Raw genomic sequence first — 17,074 nt, forward strand, 5'->3', positions numbered from 1 at the left:
TATATTTGATCATTCTATTGGTTTAACAGTATATTCAATACCTGTAAGCGTATACTGGAAAACACATGTAGGAGCGTGGAAGGTGCTTAAATGAAATATAAAATGACGGAGTTTAAAACCTCTCGATAGCTGTTGTTTAACAAAGTTTGAGAAATATCCAGATGTTTTTCCGGTATCAAACTTGTTGTAGTTGAACAGTGACAGCAGCATTCCTTTATACTAAGAATCAAACAACGCATTCACCTCTTTCCTAGCGTAAATGGCCTATCCTCTGGTCCTTCACAGGCTTCTAACAACCTCTTCAAAAGTTTAAAGGAGCCAAAAAACTCCAGGTTGGAGATTATTTTTCACCTGGTTCTTTCCATCTATAAAATGGCAGCTAAATACAGCATTTTTCATGATCCTTTCCAGATTTTATGAAAGGTTGGAAAGTTTGGCACTCCTTGTTTTTACTTATCCGCAAACTGAGGCATTTGTAGCTTGTTGTACATTCCAGTGTAGTTGAGGACCCTTCAGATATTTGAAAATGACATGGTGTAGCCTGCCAATGATAACACACATTCTTTTTAGATAAAAATCAAATGCAAATTCAGTCCATTATTTTCCTAAACAAGATTCAGAAAGCAACAGAAACTCCCAATTTTAAAGCAATGTACTGGTCCATAATAATAAACTTTATTGAAGTGTCAACAGTCCCTCTAATGCCAGGGCACCAATTAGGAACAGTGCGACATAGAAATCAAATCAAATGTATCTACAAAATCAAATCACCATTACTGACTAGACTACTCATTGAACTATAGGCTGAGTTAATGCACTTGAGCCTAGTGTAGCACATAGCACCAAGGCATTTTGTGTGATGTGCATGGTCTGTGACTTTGGTTTCAAAAAGGTTCCTTTCCAGTTAGTAGTCAGTCAACAATGTTAGGCTTTCCACCTTGCTTCGTAGCAGCTGCAGGCCTCTTAGGTAGGTCCTGGAGATGGTTCCCATCAAGGGGCTGGATGCCAATATTCCTTGAATGTACTTTATTGTCCCAGCCACCCAACCTCAACTTTTGGCAACCTTATATGTAGTTGTTAACATTATGAAATGTTAGTCTTAACAGTTCCTAGCAAATGGCGCTTGTTTAGTGTACTGTGGGACAATTGTTTACTGATGATGGAAAGGAAAAGGAAAGTCAATATAGGACTTTTGAAACCCTTCAAGCCAATCAATACTTCACTGTATCTTGTGGCGATAACAAGTGTTCATACAGAGGTTATGTTGAGACTGAATGGTAATCATTTTCCTTAAAAAGATTCTTCATTGAAGGTCTCCAGGCTCCCTGTCATTCTGGCTTCCATTCAGTGCCATGCCAAGTTTTGTGACCTCTTGACAGCCTCCAAACATGTGAAAGGCTCTCGTTTTTTCCTTCTAACTGCAAGGACTGGTTCAAATTGCTATTTCTGAGTGGGTGAATCTGTAAGTCCAAGATTGATTTTACAGTTTTTTCTGGCTCTGAATCACCAGTACATGTAGTCCATAATTCATTCCCTTTGTGAAAAGGTTTCAGGCCGTGTCACCAAAAAGGGTGCCTAAGAACCTGTCAGTAAATTGAAACCTTAATGAAGAGAACCCATGGCATCAATCATTGCATTTGCCTCTGAGACTCCCAATCCTTGCAAAACTATTTGGTGTTTTCAATTGATTTGTCAGTCTTGCAGGGGATCCTATTCAAAGCATCTCTTGTACTTTATAGTGAATAATTATCACTTTCACGCTTTGATTCTACATGTACTTCATGCTTTATATTTTTTTTCCCCTTTTCAGGCATTGAATGCTCTTCTTGCAGATGATAAACAAATTTGGCTTCATTGTCATGGATGGTAATGGAGCTCTGTTTGGTACACTTTGTGGCAACACAAGAGAGGTTCTTCACAAATTTACAGTTGATCTTCCTAAAAAGCATGGTCAGTGAGCAGTGAGTTTTCATAGGGCCATGAGATCTTTGAATCTTTTTGCCTTACGGCAACGATGCCAACCATTTAATTAATTAATTTATTTATTTATCTATTCCTAAGGTGGGTGTTACTCCCCTACAAATTTACCTTTTGATCCCACTTTTTAAAGTGTTCAGACTAATAATTTACTAAGCTGAGCTGTGTCACAACTTTAGGTCCTTGCGGTAAAGACAAGAGTTGGACACAATTATTATTGTGATAGCAAGGTTATTTTTTTTAAAAATATTTGTTCTTTAGGGCGTGGTGGACAGTCTGCCCTTCGTTTTGCTCGATTGAGATTGGAGAAACGCCACAATTATGTAAGGAAAGTAGCCGAGACTGCAGTGCAGCTCTTTATATCAAATGACAGGGTGAGTAGCAAAGGTTCTTTTTCCTGTTTTTATGCACACATGTACTTTGCATGAAAATAAAGCAAACCCGTGGATTGTGAAAAAAAACGCAAACATTTTTCTTTCTTCTCAATAGCCCAATGTCACTGGCTTAATCTTGGCTGGTTCTGCTGATTTTAAGACAGAGCTGAGTCAGTCAGACATGTTTGACCAGTGGGTTACTTTTTAACATTTAGTACATGTTCAACATAACACAATGTGGGTTGGCTGTGTTTTGCCGAGATTCCCACTTACCAGTCATCTAACTGACAATCAGCTTGTGATTCAAAATACAATAAACAGGCGTTCCTGATGCATGTAACTTGAGTTCAGATCTGGGCAGTTTGATGCTTCAATTATTAATTTTTTGTTATGCACTGGTGTTCACAGCACAAGCCTGAGTAGAGTACATGTATTTTGCTTTCTTATTTTTGTAATAAGACAGATATATAGTCAATTTCAGTAATTTAGTTTTTGAATACAAATTTCCTTCCTTTTTAGCTGTTGTTGTTGTTTCATTGTTTTAGGCTAACTAAGGGTTGCTTATCTGATTGCATAGTAATTTCAAGCTTAAACTCATGCCTATTACACGTCAAGCGGGAGTGAGTTGTGTTGCTCTAAGGACATTATACAGCAACTGACAGCTGTTCCCCATGCATACTAAGTTCTAGTGTGCGTGGTTTTATGCTGTCTAGATTGACATTGAGTCTATTCACTCTCCTCTGCTGGCTACGCACAACCTAGCAATGTCACTCATTGGAGAATTTTGCGGGCTCAAACACATTAGATGGTCTCCACATTGTTAGCAATTTTTGCATCAAGCTCTTTCTACCTTGGCCCACCTCACAACTGTCATGGCAAAATCAGTTTGATGACGGCAACTACAGCAAAATCAACTTTGTCATGGTGAAATCAATTTTCATCATGGCAAAACCAATTTTGGCCACAACAAAATCAATTTGACCATGTGACTTACGTGACGTTAGCTGTCCCATCCAACATGGCAGTTTGTAGATATACCAACAGCTATACACGTTGACGTTTTGGGAAAATTTGCCTTTTCCCGAAAAACATAGCAATTATTGGCGTTCCTCTGGGACTACATGCATGTGCTTCAAGAATATGACAGGGAATAGAATAGTTGAATTTGCATCATGTGCATTCATAAGCTGGAAAAAACTAACCGTTTCCACACTGTATGCAGCAATTCACTCCTTCTGTAGATCCACAGTTGGCACAAACCGTCATGTTGGATAGGCTTCCACTAACTTGACGTCATGTAAGTCATATGGTCAAACTGATTATGTGGTGGCCAAAATTGATTTTCCCGTTGTAGGCCCTTATCTCTCTCAGAGAAAATGAATGGCTTCATGAGTGTTTTTCTCTATTTGAAGTAATAGCACCTAATGCTACATGTCTGTACTTACGTATATACAGTATTAAACATTGATATACACATACATTCATGAACACATCTGCTTAACGGTTGCAGAGATTACAGGCCAAAGTGTTGAAACTTGTTGATGTCTCGTATGGAGGTGAAAATGGCTTTAATCAGGTCAGTTCCTTGTGAAGAAACAGTGCAATTTGTAACATTCACTGTTAATTTGTATTAAATAAGATTTTATGAATTTTTCTTGTTTATATTAGGCAATCGAACTTGCTTCTGAGGTTTTGGCAAATGTCAAGTTTATCCAAGAAAAGAAACTCATAGGTACCTACAAGTCTTAAAAATTTTCCTAATAAGGGAAGTGGTCAAAACTACTACTAACACTCGAACAGGACCCACCAAACCACATAATAGATGGTGGTGTCTGCCTGCACCCCCTTGCTTAACGTCAAAAGATGGTGTCTATATTGCACCGCCACCCCTCTATCCAGCAGTAAAAAATTACAGTAAGATTCAAACCTCACTTTTCTTGTTTGCCTAGTAATGCCGACTCTTGCTAGCTGAATATTCCTGTGTCAACTCAAATTTAAAAGCCAATAAAATGTTGTCAGTAATGTTCATGTGTGGCTCGAAGATAGGTGGTGTCTTTAAGAACCCCCCTACCCCAAAGGTGGGTCCTGTTCGAGTATAGTAGTTTTGACCAGTTCTCTAATACAGCTCAATTTCCCAATCCCATAAGGCAATTCGTTTTGGGGGTTCTTTATATAAAAACAATACAAGTTACGTGATCTTGGGACTACATCATGCTTCAGTGAAAATGAACTGTATTGTGGGATTTGTGAAAGTAGTGAATAATAATAATATTTATCTTTTTCCATTAGACTTCTCAATCTGCAGTTATTTGCATTTGGTGTTTTCACAAAAGCTCTGGGTAAATCTTCTGATTTGAACTGGCTGTCATGTGGCAGACTTGCTTACAGGGAGAAAGGAAATACATGTAAAATAAAAACAACTCTGAGAACCAGAGTGATGTTTGAATCTTGTCAGTTCCTTTTTACACAGGGACAAAAGTGCAAGTAAAAACCATGTTGCAGATGAGTCTTATCTTCAGAGTGTTTTAGTACATATATTTTTTAAAAAATTGTTTTTACTGTTTGCTTAGGGAGATATTTTGATGAAATCTCTCAAGACACTGGAAATACTGCTTTGGGATAGACGACACCTTAAAGGTTTTTCTTTCATAAATTATGTAGTGTAAAATAAATTATGTCAAATTTAGAAATGTGTGTAATTACAATGATGGCTATGATTATAATTATTAATTTGTTGTTTTTGTGAAGACTGTGCTCCGATTAAATCTTGAAATTTTTGCCAGGATTGCATTTTAATGTTATGAAATGTGCCAACTTCTATGAGGCAAATGAAATGTGGATTGTAGATTCAAAGAATTAAAGATGCACTTCATGTTACTTTCAATTCGTTATATTTCGGTTTATTGTGGGTAAAAAGAAGCTCACAAGATTGACAGTCTCCCACCAGCAGAAAGTGTCTCCTTAGTATAGCTTAGTTAGTGGCTCAGTTTATAAATATTTAGGGTGAGACGAAATTCCTAGGATCAGCTCGCCCTTTGGGCAAGCGTCATTTTATCTTACAAGCCCAAGTCTCTGAGGAGCTAGCCCAAAAAGATTTGTATTCTCTCTTTTCCTCTCTCTCTCTCACTGTCTGCTAACCACTGATGTCTGCGCGAAATTTGTACTTGTATTCAAATGATGCTTGCCCGTCAGGCAAGAAATTGCTAGCCCAAAACGTCTTTCCACTAGCCTGGGCTATCAGGTATCAGAGTTCACACATGTAGTTTCAAATCCGCTTTGTCAAAGGCATTGACTCCTGTCAAACCACTCCCCAATGATGAGTCAAATTGTCAGGCATTAGACATTGTGAGATCATTTTTTTTAAGTCTCTCTCCCAGATCGAGTAAGTTCTTGTTGATTGTGTGGATTTTTTACTGTTTTAGAAATACTGTATGCACAGTACATGTAGTTCACACTTAGTGGATTTGGAAAATACTTTTTCAGGCATTAGAGATGGGAGCAGTCGACACACTCATTGTTTGGGAAAATTTAGAAATCCACCGAATTGTTCTAAAAAATCACCAGACAGATGGTAAGGAGAAGAACTTAACTTGTGTGTGGGTCTGGTTTTGACCTGTAAAAGCATGTTATTGTAATCTTCCTGCCATGAACATATATTATAAATGGCCCATTAGTTTGGACCAGATGACCATTTTGTGCTTAAAGGTGGCTGGAACCAGTTTCACCACTTTCAAGAGCCAATTGGACCTTCTTATTAGAAGGGTTATAACTACTGTATCACATAACAGCAATGTTATGGTACCATAATTATGAAACGCCAATTACTGCTTATCACGACAGAATAGGTTACCATGGCAACCTGAAAGCTCTCCAACAACACCCTATGTTTCGTCTTTTCTCGTTTATATATCAAAAATGAACTCCGTGGCCCCCATTTTCTTATTGTTGAACGGTAATTAGTAATCTGAGAGAGAACTATCAGCAAAGTTTTAAAAAATTCAATGGAGCCAATCAGAGCTTCCTTAAATTGTCAAGAAATTTAAGGTAGCTCGAAATTGTCACCCATGTTGTTGCATGTTTCGTTAAAACGTTTTTTACCTTTGGATTACAGTGCTTATTCTGCAATGTAGTTTTGAGATATAATTTTCCCAAACTTCATTTTTTTTTTTCACAGAGGATAAAGTCCTTCATCTTAATCCAGAGCAAGAAAAAGACAAGACCTACACAGTGGACAGTGAGGTAAATAGTATTAAAATGTCACCCGTTTTATTGGCCAATTACTCTATCTGATTCTAACTTGTGTCCTTGCTTTTGTAGACTGGAGTGGAATTGGAATTAGTGGAGAAACAGCCTCTCCTAGAGTGGCTTGCAAATAATTACAAAGGCTTTGGTAAGTTCCTTTGAAAGTTCAACGGAATCTGTAACGGTAGTTTGGTCTCTTTGTAGAATCAGTGGTTTGCAGAAATGTAATGCACATTAACGGATATCATTCCACAGGTGCCCCAAGCTCAGTGTGAGGGAAATGCCAACAAAAATATGAGGATTTGTATGGGAATTGCGATAAAAGACCTGAGAAGATAATTTTACCAAAACATTCTCAATTAAAAAGCCTAACCTTATTGCCATTATGGGTCACCGTTGACAACCAAGGAACTGGTAATGGCTCAATTTGCGTCAAATCTGGAAAAGAAACGACACAGGAAGGAAGTGACCCACATTGGCAATAAGGCTATGCCTTTTAATTGAGAATCTTCCCAGGTCTTTTATCGGAATTCCCGTACAAATCCTTATCTTTTTGTGGGCTTTCCCTCAATCTGAGCTTGGGGGCGCCTGTGATCATTCTGTACAAAGTTCAGAGTGTGCAAACACGTTTATGGTTCTAGCTCCAGTTGCTGAAGAGCTGGATAACGTGGTTTCACAGTGGATAGGTTGCTATCCAGAGTGTAAATTATACTTCGCGTTAAAGAATAGTGACCCTCAGATTGGAGCGCGAGAACGACTACAAGTACGAGTTTTCTGTACTGAGCATGCGCATTAGATTGACAGAGAACGAAAATTTTTGAAATGCACATGCTCTGAGAACTAAGAACTGAGAACTCGTACTCATAGTCATCTTCGTACTCCAATTTGAAGTTTGCTGATGACAAAGGTTTTCCAACACGCCTTTTACTTAGATGTAGATGTGTTTAGAATAGAGTGTTTTCACGTGACGTCACGGCGCGCCATGTTGGTGAACCCAACTAATCCTCCGGAAATTGAGCTGTATTATGCAAACGTTTACTTTTGTTTCGGTGGAAAAACAAGTTTACTATTAAATCACGTGAGTGAAAACACTCTATACGCACATTCACAGTTACGCGAGCAAATACTCAAATTGTTGGATTTTGACTTTGAACAACTAAGTCTTCGGCCTGGATTGATTTGGCGCGTGCACGGAGCGCCTTGACAGGTACATTGGCTATAGTAAAATTAGAAATGAATGTATATGTGAAGTGCAGGTTATGGACGTGAGACAGAAGTGGTCCCCTCACATGGTTGCACTATTTAAGCAATTGTCCCTTTCTAAAAGACACCTGAAAAATTCAGCTGGCTCCAACGTAGCTTGCGTAGCAAGCGTTTCCAGCGGGCGAGAAGCGAATTCACTTTTCTGCCGCAAGAGAATAGGGTAAGCGCAAAAAAATTTGGATGGGGGAGGGGAGGGGAGGGGAGGAGAGGTGAGGGGAAGAAATCCGGGCTTTGTCTACGAGCGTTTCCTTTTTGTCTCGCCTCACTTTTCGCGCGGCCAGAACATTAAAAGTCTTCATGTCCCTAGTTCTTGGTAGGCAGGCTAGCTTCAACGGGATTCGAACCTATGACCTCTGCGAAACCGGTGCAATGCTTTACCAATTGAGCTTTGAAGTCCGGGCGATGGACGGAATGAGAGAAGTGATCCTTGCACTTGGTTTGACAATTTAAACAATTGTCGCTTTGCGTTGTTCATTTGTTCCCGTGAAGTGACAATTTCTTTTTAAATTGCCCAGTGCGAGGATCACTTCTTGTTTTTACGCGGAATAAACTTGATAATCTTGAATTCTTACACTTAGATAGAGAGATTCAATATCAAAAATAGTTATGGTATACGAGGCCACTTTAGGAGAAAAAGCCGTAGCTCAAAAGGGCATTGCCGGTTGCTGGAACATGTAGATGTCACCATCAAATGCTCAGTGGAACTGATTATATATTTTTTGTTGGCAGGCGCAACACTGGAAATTATCACTGACAAATCTCAAGAAGGGGCCCAGTTTTGCAAAGGATTCGGTGGAATTGGTGGTAAGCATGGTGGAATTATTCCTTTCATTTTTTTTTTGTTTTGTTTTTGTTTAATGAGATTGCGGTTTGTGCATCTCAACAAGAGACTGGCCTCTTTGCCATCGGTTTTGTCCGTAGTAGAATTCCGGACCCTGGTTTCGTTTTTTTTCTCTGCCTGTGGCAGACTTGTCCAAAATCCCAGGCAAGAAGCGAATGTGGCGAAGTCGTAATCTCTTAGACTGCTAGCAGTCCCTTCTTCCGAAATGTGTACAGATAGACAGATAGAGCAAGTGTTTCAAATAAAAAAATTTGGCTTTATCAACGGAGTTGATAATGTAAATTGTCCACCGTACAGAGATTCTAAAAGCTGACGTTTCGAGCGTTAGCCCTTCGGCAGAGCGAATAGAGGAATTGTGGGTTACGTGTAGTTTTTATAGTACAGTAGGAACTGCGCTATTGGTGGTAACATGGAAACGTGGAAAATAGGAATATATTAGTTAAATATAAAGCGTTCGTTAATACCGTGAGGATTAAGGGTGCCGATTTGGAAGAGGAATTTTGTTCCAGATTCTTGCGGCTTTCCGTCGTACCTAGATGTAGGGAAAGGCCGCAGATAGCCATGTGTTTTTTGGAGTGGTTAGGGAGATTAAAATGGCGAGCGACTGGCTTAGATACATCCTTGTCATTCTTCTCAACATCGCGAAATTCATCTTCCAAATCGGCACCCTTAATCCTCACGGTATTAACGAACGCTTTTAATTTAACCAATATATTCCTATTTTTCACGTTGCTATGTTATCACCAATAGCGTAGCTCCTTCTCTACTATATAAAAACTACACGTAACCCTTAATTCCTCCATTCGCTCTGACGAAGGGCTAACGCTCGAAACGTCAGCTTTTAGAATCTCTGTACGGTGGCCAATGTACATTATCAACTCCGTTGATAAAACCAAATTTTTGTATACTACTTCCACACCAACGCAGCACCACAGTTTTTTTAGAAACTACCCCTTTCATTCAAGTGTTTCAAATAGACTGCGAGAAGTCCCTTCATAAATCAGTCGAGCGGTCCGCTTTCCAATCTCGACCCCAGAGCTCTTCTCTTGACCGAGTGAGGGAAGAGCTCTGGGGAACCCTGAAGCTAAGTGTCTCTTCATTGGTTTTCGTGAAGAACAATCAAAAGCGTCTCTAATTAGTGTATTCATTTGAGGAGTGATCAGGCGCCGAAAGGCTCAAATAGCCAATTTTTGGCTATAAGAACCCCACGACGCATGTTCTCTTACAGTTTCCCAGAGCCTTAGGTCGACCCGAGGCTCTGGTGACGAGAATGCCCTCTTTCCTGAGCCCGTTGTGTTCTGTCACGCAAACGGGAAAAAATACCGAGGGAGGCTTGGGAAGAGGAGCCTCTCGCCAAGGCTCCCTCGGACTTTTCATTTGCGTGACAAAACGCGACAAAACTTGACATTAAACTACAATAGGTTCAGTCGACTTACATCCTCGCAATTATTTTCGTGGGGAGCCGGTTGATAAACATTGGTAACTTGCAGTATTTCTCCTTTAGGTATTTTGCGATATCGTGTGGACTTCCAGTCAATGGAGATGGACTACTATGCGAATGATTATTATGACAGCGATGATGAAGATTACTAGTCATGGAGGGTATCTGGTCATCTCGCCACCAGGGAGTTTCGCCACCTACTAACTCGCCACCAAGAAACCACCTCACCACCAACCAACTCGAAGTCACCTCGTCACCACGACTACTTTACTCTAGTGTTTGGTGGCGAGGTGACTTCGAGTTGGTTGGTGGCGAGGTGGTTTCTTGGTGGCGAGTTAGTAGGTGGCGAAACTCCCTGGTGGCGAGATGACCGGTAACCTCACGGAGGACGTTTAAAACTCAGAAGAAAGACAAAGTTGTTTCATGCTGTTGTATCTCGTTCACGTGTTAGTGGAATCCTGAGAAACGACGAAACAAAGCGACAAAGTTGAAAAATAATTTAGATACCTAAAAGGCATTGTCTGGATGAAAGTGGACCACAAAACTATCCAATCTTAGCGTAAAAATGAAGAATAACAGAAATAAAGGGCCCCACCAAGGAATGAGCCAAACATTTGCCGGCTGGGGAGAATTAATTAACTTGTGCTTTATTTGTCACGATGACGTTGCTGCTTTTAACTTGCCAAAACTGCGCACAAAATCCCAAGTTATCTTCTGGTGCCCAACAGACTACAAAATCTTCAGTTAATTTTCAGTATTTTTTTCGAAGAACACATAATTTAATGTCAGTTGGTGAACGCTCCTGTGTGTTTGCATGTTGTGCGAGAGTTCAATTACTCGAGAGACTCGTGGCCAACAACGGATATTCTTTTGAGGAAAGAAAAAGGGTCCTGTTTTTGTTTATTGTCACCGCAATGTTCTGTACGACCATCTATTGAGGGGAAGGTGGCTTTTACAAAGATACAGCCATCATATACACTGTTTATACCGCTGCATCAACGAGTCGAAGTAAAAGGGAAATAACGCAAATATCTACTACTTTCTTACTCCCAAATGAATGCGTGGGCAAACGAGCGTTAGCTTGCCGCGGGTGCTCAGTAGCCTGCGAACGCAGACGTATTTCCGGTTGTCGTACTTTTCGGGGGAGAGAAACGACCGCCGGAACTACGTCTGCGTTCGCAGGCTAGGTGCTCAGTTGCGCTTCATCACGCAATCTTTCCTCGTTCGTTGGGGAGGAAAGATTGCGTGACGAGCCAAAAGACGCACAATGTATATGGGTTATTGACCAAGCTTGTTCGGTCAATATGGCTGGATATTGCCCAAGTTATTTTTTGCGTGTTTATGGACCGAGACAAAGTCGGAGCAAGCGAGAAATCCCGAGCGGGCAGTAAAACTTTATCTTGCCCGCTCGGGTACCCAATCAGAGCGCGCGAAGGTGTAGGGTCAGAGTGTTAGACAACAATTAGGCTCAGAGCAGTGTGTTTGGACTGTTCACTACAGTCTTTAAGTTTCGTCGAAAATGAGTGACGTACGTTTGATTAGAAAAAGCGTACTAAATAGGCTATGGCCTGGCTGAACAAGGAACGATGTTTCTCGGTCTACCCTTGCCGAAAATCGGAGATGAGAAAATAATATTGTTTCCTAGTTCAGCCCGGTTTCGTTTGAACGTGGTGATTTGATCTGATGAAGGAGAATTAAAAACTCTTTTAAAAGCTTCAGCGTTTTCTGGCGCTAAATCTTACAATAATGAAATTACGTAACACCGGCTTTAATAAGAGTGTAAAAGCAGGTGGTTGCGTGACGTGACCCTTGCCTGTGTGTTACGCGACAACATACGATTTCCACCAAGGGAGTTTCAGGCAGATTAACTTTTTTTTTAAAAAAATATCTATTCGCTGTTTTCTGAGGGGTATTGCCCTCAAACAGCCGACGTCGTTGTCTTTTAACTAAATACCCCAATCACGCTACTGTTACACTTCATTTGCCCTAAAAATATGCTATCTTATTGGCCGTCTTAGTGCCTTTTCGAATCATCGTCCGTTGCATAAATTATTAAGGCAGTGTTATTCAATACTCAAGGGTTTGCCTGTAGATTCGATAATAATAGCTTCGCAAGGGTTCGAAACGATGGATGTTGTTGCATTCAATGTTACGTGGGTTTTTGCAGCGATGATTCTTTTCTTCGGAGAAATTGAGGTGAGTAGCGAATATTCGGAAAGTGTGTTATATAATGCGAACAATTGTGGAGTTCGAAACATTGTCTACACTTTGGACTCTACAAGGTAATTCTAGGCCTTAAAATCTGGCAGTGGTTTCCTGTCTGCTTTGGAGGTGAATTCAAAATCTGTGCTCTAATGTTAAATATATTTGATACTATGGCAAGTTTTGATACTGTGCAAATAAGATGGCAAACCTCTCGCACATTTTACGTACGTGATCGATGCTTACAGCCCAAATACATTAGACTTACATTGAAAAGCGTGCAAGTAAATTCGACAGTGACAAAGTGTAACAACTTTGACGCGTAGTTTTTTCGAGGGAACAGAATTATACACGGAATATGTCAGGGAAAGTACTTCACGTCTATGTTAACATGCAACAAAAATATTTGTTTACGTAATTAGTGGCCTTCAAGAATGTCGAATATACCAGAAGATTTGTCGCGAAAACTCTACCATACAAGTATGTTATATCTACCTTTAGGCACGAGATTACTGTGGAAAAAGGGACGGGAAAGAAATCGTTTGCGATGAAGGTAACGGTTTAAAACTTTAGTTGTTGCAACGTACTAGTATTGGTAGAGCGCAAGTGGAAATTTACTTCAGCATAGGATAGTCTGGAAAGTTGAGTTACCAATATCGGGTCATTGTTTTCTTAACATTGTGTTGCGTTGTGTGTACCTTGGATAGTTTCAATTCAAATCAGTTCTTAGCAACCTCTCTGACACACAATTTTGAAATTATTACCGTTTATGGTCACTGCTATTCTTGGATCCCTTTTCTCCAACTGAACTTTCTCAACAAACAAGATGTGCTCATTTTGACATGTAGGTCGCCATAGCAACAAGAAAGCTATTTAAAAAAATGATAACACCCTGTACTTTGTCTTTATATGCTTACGTCTAAAACATCAGCCGACCCCCATCTACAGTGCGGCGCACCTTACCGTGGCCACCTAACAAAGTTTTTTACAAATTGTCCACCAATTAGGATGTGTGAAGTTGATTGACAGTCATGTTTCCTTGCAAAGTTCACACAGTTGTAAGTTGAATACTGTAGCATGGGTTGTTGAGTTTATGTATTCACACGTAATTGTCAAATGTGAAAGTTCGTTGGGTGGCCACGGTGCGGCACGTTGCACTGTAATATTCTTGGTTTTCACATGACGTCACAACCGCCATGTTGGTGCCCTAAACAAAGAAAAGGTGGCCATGTTGGTGCCCCGACCAACATGGGAATTTAACTCTATTATTATGCAAATGCTTCCTTTTGTTTTCGTTGAAAAACATGGCTGTTGATCACGTGAGTGAAAACCACCAATTGCTGAAAGTAATTAGCAGGCTAAGATGGAACTCACTGCAAATTTGAATCCATAGCAGTCACCTGAAATTTTCCAATTTTATATTGTGACAGTTGCTCTGAATAAGCCCCATTCACATCATACCATAACATAGCCGTTTGGCGATACAGTTTTGTGGGGTCAGTCCTCTAAATAGTACAGTTTCTAGTTTTGAAACTGTTTTTGAACTTTTTGTGGTTGCAAGACCCTGAGAAGTTTTGGTGTGGTAATCTCACGTTTGTATTTTGTTTACTCTTAGGTCTATGCTGTGGAGAGTTTGATTGTTGCCATTATTCTGATAAATACTACAAGATGTGGTGTAAGGAAAACAAATAATTATTAATATGTGGTTATCAAAAAGAAAACAATATTTTATTTTAATTTCTTGGTTTCATGATGTAATTGCAAATAAATACATATGTATGTCCCTAAATTTGTTTTGTTTTTTTTTTTCCTTAGGGTTTTGGTTGGTGTGGGGGTCAATTAGTCTTCTGGGTTGTTGTTGTGCATATTATCGAAAACGCTACTTTGCCAGCCACTGCCAGATCAGAAACTTTGTTTACCTAACAACACATCCAAGTGCTGCCCAGCCTACAAACACATATGGACCTCTTGAAAATGATCTAACTTACAAACTACCATCTTATGCTGAGGTGGAAGAAATGGGTAGCCTGGGTCCTCCAGCAGAGGGTGAAGATGCTCCACCTCCTTATGTGGATACATTAGCAAATCAGGAATTAAGAGATGATATCATGATTCCACAAGATGATGTATCATCGAGACGAACCAATGAGGGTGTTGCAATTTGCTTTGTTGCTCAGGGTAACTAGCACCTCTCACTGCAATCTCGTTCCCAGGGTGTCGGGAAGATGAGAGACTCTGGGAACGAGGTTGCTCTCACTGTTCAACTCTGCACAGAAATGGATGTGTGTACAAATGTTAAAAAATGAACTGGGGTTATTTTGTTAAAAAGTTTGGAGCCTATCACAGCAGGAGCGTTCGTCAACTTATCAAATTTTTGTGCAATATATTGATGCAAAGGAGAATCAGGGGGAGGGGGGGGGGGTGGGCTTTTGAAGGCCTACGAAAAGATAACTGAGAGAGTTGCAAGTAACATTTTTGGACGAAAGGAAAATTTTAAATATCTTATTATCAATTTCAGTTTCCCTGCAGGATAATGATAATTGTGTGTGTGTTTTTTTTTATAATAACAAATAGGACGTTTTCAACCAACCTCTAGGGACACCAATAACAACAGAGAAATGTACAACTTCTGGTGGACGAACAAAAGAAGCTAAGCTTGTTTTCATCCACCAGCATGGTGGCAATGACGTCACATGAAAACCTCCTATGGTGACCAAAACATTGTTATTCAAGGCAGTGAGGTGGTGACACCTGAGAAATTGGAAAGTCAAAAAAAGCAAGTTTTAATCTTTTGTGACAAAATGCTGTCCTTGTAAGCAAACAGATTTTATTGTTTAAAGTTTATCCTTTGTAGGAGAGGAGGTTGCCTTTAATCAGGTTTGGCACCACCCATTCACATCATCTTTAAAGAATAGATTTTTAAGGTTTACTTTGTATGCCATTATTTGCATCTGATGTAATGGCACATCATTTTTTTTTAGATAATAAGTTGTTCATGATATTATTGAAGGCTCTTTCAGGGGACAGGGAGGCTCTATTACCAGCCACTGTTTTGGGAAATGAGCCAGTGTTCAAGGATACCCGAAGTAGAGTGAGCAACAGAAATTGAGCCTAAGGATAGGGTTGATTTGTCCATTCAGTACACTTTTAACATTCATACTTATTTTCAATATTTTTATGGTTCAACTTACTTGGGCCATCTTTGAAAAGCTTACTCATGCAGTCTTTTTCATTTATTGACTGGTGAAAACTATGGTGCAATTTATATTTACTCAACACTCATTTTAACATCCCATGTACTATGAAGAAATGTTTGGTATTAATATTCTTAAAGTGATAATTAATATGAACAGTGTGGTTTACATCATTGTACATTTAACACTTACATCTTTGAATCAAGTTCTACTTGTTGGTAATATAATAATTTTCACATAAATTAATAGAATGTATTGTCATATAAAAGTGTAACTAATTTTATTTTCTTTGCATTCTTCCAATCAAACGCTCAAGATGGCTTTTCTGCTGTTCGATTAGATGTTGACTGTACACACAAAGGAATGCTAATTAACTAAAAGTGGTGACTCCTTGTAGATCCTTACTTTGTAATGAAGTCAACATAAAAAATTAATAATCGAAGGAAATTTGGTAAAATTCCCCTTCAGACAAGTCTGTGAATAATCTTGATTTTTTAAGCTGTGTAATAATTTGTAATAGTCTGTTAGCTATTGCAATATTATATTTTAGGAGAAATGAACATTTTTTATCAAAGATTGTAAAGATTGTATCAATAGACCAATTCGGCTAACTCATTGTTGTACCCAATTCAAATCTCTAGGGGTTAAGATGCTTTGTGTATTGCATTTGCATGATAATGTAGCATTCACATTTAAATGATATGGTAATACTTGGAACAAATCGTTTTATTCCCAAAAGATTTGAATTGGGTACAACACTGAGTTAGCCGAATTGGTCTATTAGGTATTAACATAAGTATATATTAGAGAATTTTGTGTGAAGAGAGCAGATTTTGGAATAAACTGTTGTCTATAGTAAATGTTTATGTGAAGAAAGTCTTTTAACTAAGAAATTTCTCCTGATATTTGTCCACATCCAGGTGTATAGCATACCAATAATATTGTTAAAACAATCGCATATTATGTAGATGGTTTAAGTGATTCATCGCCCATTCGAACCCCACAAACTAAGAGTCTGTGTGGGAGAGTAGATCTTGACTGTGTGGTTTTCATCAGCAAATCTGCAAATGGCTTCTGACCTGTAATCATCTTGTTGCTGAAGCATTACCCGTTCTTGATGCCACGATATATCAGACATCTTTCAATTCTCTCAGTTGGGATCAATTGGCATTGGTGAAAAATTCAAGGAAGGTGTTTCTGTCACCATGTTACAGATGTTTTTGTTACAATTTTCATCGTGTTGGGTCTGGATAGAATGTTGTTTCAGGAATTTGAACTTTGCTGTGCCTAGCTTAATAGCCCATTTCAAAGCGAGTCCTGGTGCATAACCATTCAAATGGAAATGAGTTGCATATTCTCATGCAAATCAAACTCATTTCCCTGTCGTTAGTTGAGCACCAAGACTCACTTCAAAACCGAAACAAACAGCAACTCTGAAATGGCCCATTGATTATCTTAGTGGCATGATAACAGGGGTGTCTTCGAATAAATGATGCTTCATTTTCTTGTGTGTCAAGAGATTAAGGAAATTTTTATCTTG

The 17,074-nt window shown here is 39.3% G+C and overlaps 1 non-coding gene and 1 pseudogene across 1 annotated transcript; both read left to right on the forward strand.

Moving 5' to 3' along the window:
- Positions 1-1,832: 1,832 nt before the first annotated feature.
- Positions 1,833-16,394, forward strand: LOC138004974 (eukaryotic peptide chain release factor subunit 1-like; annotated as a pseudogene).
- LOC138009124 (small nucleolar RNA SNORA79) lies at positions 3,008-3,153 on the forward strand. Its single transcript, XR_011124332.1, has one exon. It is a non-coding gene; the product is annotated as a small nucleolar RNA SNORA79 (small nucleolar RNA).
- Positions 16,395-17,074: the final 680 nt, after the last annotated feature.

This window comes from Montipora foliosa, chromosome 6, assembly GCF_036669935.1.
Source record: "Montipora foliosa isolate CH-2021 chromosome 6, ASM3666993v2, whole genome shotgun sequence".
Classification (NCBI taxonomy): domain Eukaryota; kingdom Metazoa; phylum Cnidaria; class Anthozoa; order Scleractinia; family Acroporidae; genus Montipora; species Montipora foliosa.